The sequence below is a fragment of the Brassica oleracea genome, chromosome C1, assembly GCF_000695525.1.
Source record: "Brassica oleracea var. oleracea cultivar TO1000 chromosome C1, BOL, whole genome shotgun sequence".
Taxonomy (NCBI): Eukaryota; Viridiplantae; Streptophyta; class Magnoliopsida; order Brassicales; family Brassicaceae; genus Brassica; species Brassica oleracea.
In genome coordinates this window covers 31791009-31801245 of record NC_027748.1, presented here as the reverse complement: position 1 = coordinate 31801245, position 10237 = coordinate 31791009, and the positions used below count along the sequence as shown (strand labels likewise).

At 35.5% G+C, this 10237-nt stretch overlaps 1 pseudogene; it reads right to left on the bottom strand.

Moving 5' to 3' along the window:
* Nucleotides 1-1512: 1512 nt before the first annotated feature.
* Nucleotides 1513-5438, bottom strand: LOC106314015 (annotated as a pseudogene).
* Nucleotides 5439-10237: the final 4799 nt, after the last annotated feature.

Sequence of the window (10237 nt, the reverse complement as noted above, 5' to 3'; positions counted from 1 at the left end):
GCCACAAGGACGACTTCATCCTACTCTTCGAGACGGAACCCATAGATTAAGTACGAGACTCTCCAGGAAGAAACACCTCTAACAACTACTTCGATGGCGTTCTCCCTTAGCTTTTTATTTTTCAATTTTTTTGTTTTCTATTATTAATTTGAATATTATTTTATGACATTTATATATTTTTTAAAAAAAATATTTTAATTTTCAATATTTTATTTTATAAATTATATATTTTGATTTTGAATATTTCATAATAATATAATAATATGACAATGAGATGTAAATTCCTCGTAATCTTTACGAGAAATTTACTAGGAAATACTTGTAAATTCCTCGTAAATATTACAAGGACTTTACATTAAAAGACTTGTAAATTCGTCGTAAATTGTACAAGTACTTAAAGACGACTTTACAAGGAAAATATACGAGTCTTTTACGATGAAACGTAACTACGAAACTACGACGAAATACTCTCTTTCGCTTTTACAACGAATTTATTTCGTCGTAAATGTTACATGGAAGTTACGACGAATCTTGCATTACGACGGACGTTTTACAACGAAACGCTATTCTGTGTTAATTCGTTGTAACCCTTCTATTACAACGAATTAACAAGGAATATGACCCTTGTAATAAATATGTTTTCTTGTAGTGAAAAACAAAGTTCATTGTGTATAAAAATCAAAAAGTGATTTTTTTTTTCTATTTTTACAAATTTTATACATATCATTTACTAATTTATGATGTTAATGAGATCATATATTTATATAAGATTCAAAATATATATTATTTGATTTAATTGAGTAATATTTTTACATTCTTTCAATTCGAGACTGGTGAAACTTGTTAAATTATACTGATAATTAATTTTTCGAGTATTAATTTATATTGAATTATGGCGGCATGTTTTGTTACTTCAGAACTAGTTTATCATATTTTGTTTTTCTAGTAATTGAATGATGATAATGAAATTGAAAGCCAGAAATTTGCTAAATGAAACGTTTCATCTTCTCTCTGTGTTCCCATATAGACCAATTCCAAAAGTTGCAACATCTTGAGGCTTTGTGTTCTTGCTACAGAATTGTTGTCGTTAATATTCTCCTGTGATATAAATGACACCTTTATGTTCTCTTTGTCTAGTTGAAACTTGAAACTTTGATGCTCTGCATTGATTCTTGGTGGAGAATTTTGCTGTTTATTACATACTCAAGAAAGTACCCGAAAGATACTAAAGTACAAGAAATTTCAGGAGGTAGAAGTAAAATTTTATTTGGGACTCAAATATGAAACGTAATCACAACGGAAGTAGTCTCTTGTCACCATATCATATTCCAGAAGAAGCTCCAGTGATTTTGCTCTTTTTCTCTTGACGCTTCTCTGTCTTACTTGGGTTCCAAGGTTTGTCTCCGATCTCAGTGTATGAAGGTTCATTATCTTCATTGACTACTCTGATGCTCAATAAAGGGACCTCCTGGAGCTGGAGTACCCCACATTCTTTTATCTCCCATGTTTTTGAATTTATTCTCTCTTCGTAAATATGCCAATAGCCGACCAGGAACTCAAAAACAAGCTCCGTGGAAGTCATTTCCTCTGTTTCAACCTCAACCTCGAATATGTATAGATGCCCCTTCACAACTTGTCCTGCTCTTTTATGGCAAGCAGTGAGCGCATTCCCTTCTGACGTGATGCTACAATATACAGTTTGTACCAAATCTGTAATGCCATTTTCGTCCCCATCAGCAATGCCATTTTCGTTCCCATCAGCACATATGATGCAAGCCTTAAATTTGGTTGATATACCAAGAGGCTTTTGATTCAACTTCACAGTTAAAGAACTCCCAGAAGATCGGTAAGTGAAGCACTGAGGCACTTCTGCAGCGGGAAATACTGCATATTGGTTGGTCAGCGTCAGGATGGCTAGATCNNATTGGTTGGTCAGCGTCAGGATTGCTAGATCTATCGCTTCTTGATTTAGTTTGAAGCAATTAATGAAGTTGAGGGAGTGATACCAGCTTCTTCATTCCGCTTAGTACAAGTCGTTGTAGACTAGATATTCTCCCGGTCCATGGATCAAGCTCTTGAATGTTCTTAGGATAACTTTTCAACAAAGAACAGTCTGAGAGATTGAGATATCCGAGAGATTCCAAGTTGATGTTGGCCAGAAGAATCTCTAACTTCAAGCATTTCTCTAATTTCAAATTCGACAATCTACCAAGGTTTTTCATAGAAGAAGGGAGCTCCACTAGACTTGAGCAATAACTGAGTTTCAGTTCTTCGAGACTAAGTATATTCCCAATAGAGGAAGGAAGTTTCACCAGACTTGAGCAATGACTGAGATCCAGTTTTTGAAGATAAATTGCATTCCCTATAGAAGAAGGGAGTTTCATTAGGCTTGAGCAACACCTGAGATCAATGCACATGGGATTAGTGACTGTTTCAATGTTGAAGGGAAGCTCCAACAAACTTGAGCATCCACTGAGACGAAGAGATTTGAGATTAGTGATGGTCGCAATAGTTGAAGGAATCTCCAGTAGACTTGAGCAATTAAAAATTAAAAATGTTTTCAGATTAACTGCATTTCCAATAGAAGAAGGGATCTCCGCCAAACTTGAGCAATCACCAAGATCCAATTCTTCGAGATTAATTGCATTTCCAATAGATGAAGGGAGTTCCACAAGAGTTGAGCAAGATTTGAGATCCAATTTTCAGAGATTAATTGCATTTCCAATAGAGAAAGGTAGCTTCTCTAAATTTGAGCAAAAACTGAGATCCAATTCTTGGAGATTGGTGGCAGTCGAGAGATCAGGAAGCTCTTCCAAACTGTCTGAATCACTTAAATCCATCCACTTCAGATTGTTGAACGGCTGCAATGACAAATAAAGGAAGCACACAAGACCAACACATTGATACAATTAGTATTAAACACATAATAGAACTGTCCGGTTAGATAGCCTAATTTGCACAGTTATTTCTGAAAATAAAGTATTGCTTACTCGAATTTCATCCCACAATTTCTCAAGATCGCTAAACTGCATCTCTAGTTTGACTAGGAACTTTGGATTAAAACTAGAAGGAAAAGTTGGCATCTGGAACTCCGACCACACGAGTACTCTAAGTTTTTGGGATATGTAGTTCAGACTTTGTGTGTTGATGCCATTGCCACTGATTCTTAAGAATTGAAGATTAGTCAATCTTTCAAAGGATCTTTCACTTGTACATGATATGTCCTCCTCCTCTTTAAGATCGATTCCTATGACACTGCTACAATCCTGTAAAACAACTCCCAATGGAACATCAATAGAGATGGTTAGTTATTATATAATATCAAATATATAGAGAGGACTGTACTGAGAATACCATCCTTAAAACTTACGGCTTTATCATCACTAAGTACTTCACCGATATCAACTGCACCATTCAAAAACTGGCGTTTACCAAGGTCACTAACAGATTGTTTTAGTACAATTTTTCTTCCCAATTGGACTAGCAACTCAGCCATTTGTATTGCTCTCGATTCCATAGATATGAGAGATTTTTCAGCTAAGACGCGAAGCCCTTGTGTCACATCCAAAAAACATTTTGCTAGACAGCCTTCCACTATATCAGCTTGTTCACCATTGAAAAAGCAGGCTATATGAAGAAATAAATGTTTATCTTCATCATTTAAGGCATCATAACTGAACTTTAAAATGCTTGCAATTTCTCCATCTCGGTCAATGTGTGTCTTTAGCTTTGGAAGTGCCTCTGTCCAATGTTGCTAGGAAATTCCCCGAAAATAGGAGCCCATAATCCTTAGCCCCAATGGGAGTCTACCTACAAGACTCACATTTTCACAAGCAAGCTCCTTGAAACCATCCTTAGGGCATTTTTTTATCAAAAGCATACATGCAGAACATTTGAAGAGCCTCATTATATGATGGTAATTTCACCTTGTGTATATGGTTGATTCCACTTGCTTTTAAAACCCTTCGGTCTTGTGTTGTGACGATAATTCGACTCCCATGACCAAACCAACAAGTTTTGTTCGCCATGGCTTCCACTTGTACTGACCGATCCACATCATCAAGGACGACAACAACTTTTCTGTCTTTCAACCTGTCTTTGACGATTCCCAAATGTGGAATCTTGATATCTGTCTCATTGGTTAGTAGAGACATAAACTGCTTCTGTAAATACAACTTCACACTGTAGTCATCAGAACAAGTTGGTATCACATACTTTCTTTTGATATTATCTATAAAGACATTCAGTTGGAAATCTTGGGAATGTTGATTGTATAGAGATCTAGCAATGGAGGTCTTACCAATCCCAGGCGGACCCAAAATCCCTATTTTTCTCACTTCATCCGAATCTAGCTGTAACAATGATCCTATTTTTGTCATCTGAGATTCTATCCCAACTAAGCCGTCAAAATCACTGGATGGTGCCGAATGGTTCAACTTGGATGAAACATCAGTGGCAATATCTTTAATCATCTCTGCGTCAGTCTTCCTGAACAAGGGAATGATCAATAGTTCCGTTATAGTTATGAAAAAATAGCACATATGTACTAGTATTTGGATATTCTCATACTAATAATTGTAGATCAAAGAAAGAAAGCAACAAGTATCTATCCAGGATGGCTGTTGTTTAAAAGCTACAAAGCTATAGAGGTTGATATGTTAGAAAGATTAAGAGCAAGTGAGAATTAAGAGGACGACGAACCAGTTTCTTGAACGGTAACGGGCGATTTTGGCAACTTCCACCAAAGCCTGTTTCCATATTTTGATGTCGCCCTTTGTTTTACCTTTACAATTTTTTTTAAAGACCTTCCCAAACTTACCGGTCTGCTTCTTTACATCAGTTGGATCCACTTCATAGAAAAGAGAAATCACTGTTTGCCCCCAACTTCTCTCTGCACTTCATGATCTCCACAAGCTCATTCAAGCACCATGTCGAAGAAGTGTAGTTCTCTGAGAGCAAGACAATAGAAATCCTCGATCCTTTAATAGCTTCTATTAGTTCAGGACCAATCGGCTTACTTCTCTCTATATCATTGTCAATGAATAGATCGATTCCTTTGCTCCTGAACTCCTTGAGGATGTGGCTGAGAAAGTTTTTTCGGACATCCTCTCCGTGGAAGCTTGGGAAGACATGGTGTTTCCAGCTGTGTGGAAAAGAATACGTAGGATCCAAAAGAGTTAAAGAAGAAGCCATTGTTTTGTTTTCTTGATGGGATCTTGATTTTCTGTTGAAAAAAATTGTACCGAAAAGCGCCAAGAAGCATATTGCAGCAGCAACAACGGTGGTAAGGGAAACATAAGAATCCATTAGTATAATGAAGAGAGGATCAAGATCACAGAGTTTTTTATGATGGAGGAATAATTAATAAAGAAGCTATGCGTACATACTAACATCAATTTTCGTTGACTGACTGGAATAAGCAAGAAAGAAAGTTTTGTGGAAACAAAAGGTATCAATATTCCACGCAAGATTTGTGGCCACCAATATCATTTGGGCCTACCTATCAAAGAGATAAGATACCGTTGCAGAAGGTTCACCACAATTCCTCACTTTGTATCCGTCTATACAAGGTTTGTGTCATATTAAAACGAACTTTAGCTCACTGAGGAGCATTGCATGTTCCAAAAGGTGCGTTTGACTGTGCATGTATATAATGCAAAAATATACTTAAGATTAGCTCAATGTGAGACAAAAAGACTGTTCTAAAGGAAGAAGAATGTGTTGTGTGTGGTAACGTAACGATACCTTGCAAAGGACTAAACTGACAAGACCATGTGAGACAACAGTTTGCTCCATCTACTGCTTCTCTGCATCTCCTCCACCGGCACTCCTCTGCGCTTAAGCATCAATTAGCACGTATTTAAAGATGACAAGAGGGGTATAAAAAGGCTTTTATACTTGAATATTTTGCAGAGATGTCTAAAAACGTTGTTTCAATTTTCGGGTTAGGTAGCAATAGATTCAGCAAACACCTCTTGATGAAGCTGGACCTAGCACCCGTAGAAGTTTAATGTTATACTAGATTTTGATTCACAATTTGAAAGCACAAAATTTATTTGGATAGAATTTGTTGCTTTGTTGTTGTAAAATTTAATTAGAAAATAAAATTAAAAAGTTTTTTTTTGTTATTTTATATGTTTTAAATTTTATCGATCTAATTATATGAATACTTATGATAATTATATTGTTTATAATATAGAGATTGATTAGATTATGACCCGGTCTTTTAAAGTTCGGGAATAATTTTTTAATAAAATTTAATTTACAAAATCAATATGTTTTAAAAATATTATTTTATTATATTTTTGAAAATGTAGTAGTATTTTTTTCATTAAATATTAAATTATATAAGATATTAATTAATTTTTTTTCAATGATTTCAACCGTTTTCATTATGCATTTTTAATAAAATCTCTGTAATTTGTCGGTGCGCAAACAAAAATATGTAATTTGTTGTGTGGTATATATTTTTGATAAAAATTTAATTATAAAAATTAGTTGATATCAATCTATTGACTCTAACATTTTATTTATTTATAATATTTAATTTAATATGAAAGCTTTTTAAGTTTAAATGAATGTGTTTATTTATGAAAATCTAAATAAAATAATCTATTAATTTAATTGATTCAAATTAAATGAAATTATCTTATAGTATCTAAACCTTCGAAAAATAGTGATACTTATTTTCACAAATTATTCGAGTGTTTTAGTCAATTATTTGATTTACCAAAGAATTTAAAAGAAGATTCATAAAACCTTATTAAAAAGGAAATATTTTATGTTTTTATTGTTTGAACACATGATTAATTATGTGTTGTTTGGAAACGTATCTAGTAGTATATTGTTTCCATAATTATCTTTAGTAAAATTCTAAGTTTTTATTAATTACTCTGACATTTAATGTAATATAATATATGACTAAAGTTTAGGTCCAAATGAATGTTTCAGTTACTAAAGAGAGATTTATATTTTCATAAATAACAATTACATTTCATTTAAACTTAAAAAATCTTTCATATTAAGTTAAATATTTTATATAAATGAAATAACCCATTAAGTTAATTAGTTCTTATGATTCCACGGATTTTATCCACTTTAGCCATGATATATAGATGTTTTAGAAACTTCCATTATGTTTTGGAGTCTTTTTAACACTTTTGCATGTTCAGGGATGATTTGGAAAAAAATGATGATTTGGATGCATTTTGGAAATAAAAATGAGAGGAAACTCGAAGATGGCCATCGAACCAGTTCGAGGTCGACATTCAGAGTCCACCATCGATCGATGCACACTCACTTTGTGCCCTCGATCGACAGCGAAGCGCGCAAAGCCCAACCGGCTTAAAACCCAAGTCAAGACATATTTACAGAAATATCCTTGGCCGACTTTTAACCTAATATTTATGTGCTCTGTCATTGTTCTAGGCAATACACGCTTTTTATTATTTCCTACTTTTCTAGTTTTACACAACAAAATGTTTTTAGTAGATTTGAAGAGAAGATCCAAGACTCATTTAGAGATTTGTATTGGAACTACAATATTTTTAACTTTAATCTATTTATGTATTCTTTTATGTTATTTGTTATGAATTGCTTTGCTATGTCTGGGTAGTTCACCTTGTTAGCTTTAGGGTTCAAATAGGATTACGAAGGATTAGCCCCAAATATAGATTGCTGAGTTGTTTGTGATATTCATCAGTTGAATTTCTCTTATTGCTTGTATTCTAGAGTAGCTAGCTAGAACCCTGATATTAGGATAATAGGCGCAAGCGGAAGTCTGGTCTTTTACCTGAAATAATTCATATTATGCTAGGATTGCTAGAAAAAAAACGGAATTTGATCAAAGAAGCCTAGTAAACATAGTTCAAACCCGTTCGGTAAAGCTTGCTAGAAGGAACATCGATCGACAACCCTATAGGTGTATCGATCGACGTTCTGAAAGGTGTATCGATCGATTATCCATCGATAGCATCGACCGACACTTTCTCCAGATCAACAAACGACAGTTGAGATTTGAAGATCCGGACAATAGATATTCTAAACAAACGAAAGTTGATAGCTTATTAATTGGTTTGTGTTCTAGAATATCTAATAAACTACTCTACCTTCTATACTATTATAATCATGATTACCTGAATAAAAACCTAAATCTAACGCTTTCTTATATTGCTTACAAACCTCAAAACCAATCAACCGAACAACTGCCCCGTTCACCACTGCAATTTATTTTTTCATAATTAACCTAGTTTAATCATAAACTGTTTAAGATATTTTGTGTGCTCCAGCTCCTTATAGATTTGTTCCCTAAGTAATACAATTTGATCTCTCAAATAAGAGTACAAATCATAGCATAATTATCACCGTTTCTTAAGCTGTTTCTTAAGCTAATTTTGATTAAAAAAAATTCAAAAACACATAATAACTGAAGAGTAGGGGAAATAAGAATCGGTTCTCAGTGGAGATGTGTTTGTTTATCTCTTCTTCTCTCTGTCTAGCTCCCAACAATGGCGTCCCTCTCCTTCCCATCCTCTCTCCAAAAACCAACCTTATCCTCTTCACTACTCACCCCAACCTTCCTCCCATCGAAAGCCTCTTCCTTTCTCACCAAACCCAAACGAAAACCCCTCACAATCTCCATGTCCATGGAAGCCGGAATCGGCGTGATGGCCTCAAAGCTCGGCATGATGTCTTTCTTCGAACCAGACGGAACCGTATTCCCCGTAACCGTCGTCGGGTGGGTTCCGCGAAGGCAACATCGTTGATGTCGCGGGGACCACGATTGGGAAAGGGTTTCAGGGAGGGATCAAGAGGCGTAATTTCAAGAGAGGGCAGATGACTCATGGGTCGAAGAGTCATAGTGGATGCCTAGCTTTATTCGTCACCGTCAATGGAGATGAGCTGAGACGATCAAATTACCGAAAGATCGAAGCTTTTATCCTTATTACTGTAAAAATGCGTTTGTTTAGGCCTGTCTGGTTGTCTTGTCTGGTATGTACGTTTTTTACGTTGGTCCTGTCATTTATGTTTTTGTTACAAAATAGGTTCAAATCAGGTATTTTTAAACCGAAGAACCGATTTAAACAGAACCCGAAAGTATAATGGGTTATACCGGTTTTTTGAAGATTTACTAACTCCGATCCGAACCCGATAGAACTCGAACCGGTCCCGAACCGAACTTTTATATAACCCAAATGGGGTTGATTTTGATAAACCCGAAAAACCAAAATCCGAATGGATAAAACCGAAACCCGATTGGGACCCCGAATGCCCATGCCTAGTCTTACTCACAAAGTTGGATCTTAATTTATATAAGCGTATTAAGTTAATATTATTAAATTCTTTATTTTAATAAGGAAACTATCTTTATATGAACGTACTTTCTCGTTATGGCGTAGTATCCTGTCATATCTGAAACTGCGGCTGCGTTTCTTCCTAGAAGGGTTGAAAGAAGGGTTGAAAGAGGTGAAGATCGGCCTATGATCTGACTCTTCAAAGGGGAGATACAAGCACCTGCCAGTTGGGTATTTATCAGACCAACTGATGTTGACCAAGGCCCGATCCAGTCTGGAATGGACAACGTGTGTATGTCGCTTTCCCTCCACGTAAGGAAATCCCCTGAATGTCTCAAATCAAAGAAGTTGCAAGATGAGAGGAAGCTCCCAGGTCTTTCCTTACCTCCCGACTTCTCCGAATTATCAATAATCTCATTAAAGTCGCCCGTCAAGAACCAAAGAGTATCCCTTGCTGCTGCAATGTCCGTAAGTTTCTCCCACAAAGCTTGTCTATTTGGAATTTCATGAGCACCGTAAACAAACGTGCTGAAAAAGCTGGCATTCTTGTAGGTGATCAGAGTGTTTACGAAATGTACATTGGCTATGTCTGACCCTAGAGAAGGATTAAGCCGTCTGATCCTGGAGTAAGTGGAGGAACTAAGAAATGTGCATCGAAATTCAGGGGTTCTAACTTTTTCAACACGAAAGCATCGGGTTTTTTTGATTCCCGGAGGAAGATGATATCCGAGGAATGTTTTTTATTGAGTGCAATGAGCCTCTGGACTGTTCGCCTTTATTTTAAACTCAGTTTTTTGGCGCTTTAGTAGATATGTATTACAAAGATACAACGAGTGAAAATTTAGGCACACCGACTGCTGACCCCCATGGATCTAACAGCTTTCATGGCTTGTTTTACTAATAATTTATTTTTGATATAAAACTAGTAAAGCTGGTTTAGAGAA